The sequence below is a fragment of the Bison bison genome, unplaced genomic scaffold (assembly GCF_000754665.1).
Source record: "Bison bison bison isolate TAMUID 2011002044 unplaced genomic scaffold, Bison_UMD1.0 scf7180017846784, whole genome shotgun sequence".
NCBI lineage: Eukaryota > Metazoa > Chordata > Mammalia > Artiodactyla > Bovidae > Bison > Bison bison.
In genome coordinates, this window is record NW_011477357.1 from 15,721 (window position 1) to 16,717 (window position 997).

The window sequence follows — 997 nt, forward strand, 5'->3', positions numbered from 1 at the left end:
CCCATCCCCCTCCCCACCCCACCCCTCTGGGTTGACACAGAGCCCCTGTTTGAGTTTCCTGAGCCAGACAGCAAATCCCCGTTGGCTCCCCATTTTCCATATGGTAATGTAAGTTTCCCTGTTACTCTCTCCATGCATCGCACCCTCTCCTCCCCTCTCCCCATGTCCATAGATCTGTTCTCTATGTCTATTTCTCCATTGCTGCCCTGCAAATAAATTATTCAGAACCATTTTTCTAGATTCCGTATATGTGCGTTAGAATACAACATTCATCTTTCTCTCTCTGAGTCACTTCAGCCGTTTAACAGGTTCTAGTTTCATCCACCTCATCAGAACTGACTCAAATGTGTTCCTTTTGCTGGCTGAGTAATATTCCACTGTGTACATATCCACAGCTTCCTTGTCCATCCATCTGTCCGTGGGCATGGAGCTTGCTTCCATGTTCTAGCTGTTGGAAATAGTGCTGCAATGAGGTACACGTGTGTTTTTAATCTTAGTTTTTTGAACGTTGAATTTCAAGTCAGCTTTTTCACTCTCCTCATTCACCCTCATCAACAGGTCCCTCAGTTCCTCGTAATTTTCTGCTGTTAGAGTGCTGTCATCTGCATACCTGAGGTTCTTGATTCTCCTGGCAACCTTGATTCCAGGTTGTGACTCATACAACCCAGCATTTTCCATGATGTAGTGGAGGTGATGGAATTCCAGTGGAGCTACTCCAAATCCTGAAGGATGATGCTCTGAAAGTGCTGCACTCAATATGCCAGCACATTTGGAAAACTCAGCAGTGGCCACAGGACTGGAAAAGCTCAGTTTTCATTCCAATCCCAAAGCAAGGCAATGCCAAAGAAGGCTCAAACTACCACACAATTGCACTCATCTCACACGCTAGGAAAGTAATGCTCAAAATTCTCCAAGCCAGGCTTCAGCAATATGTGAACCATGAACTTCCAGATGTTCAAGCTGGTTTTAGAAAAGACAGAGGAACCAGAGACCAAAT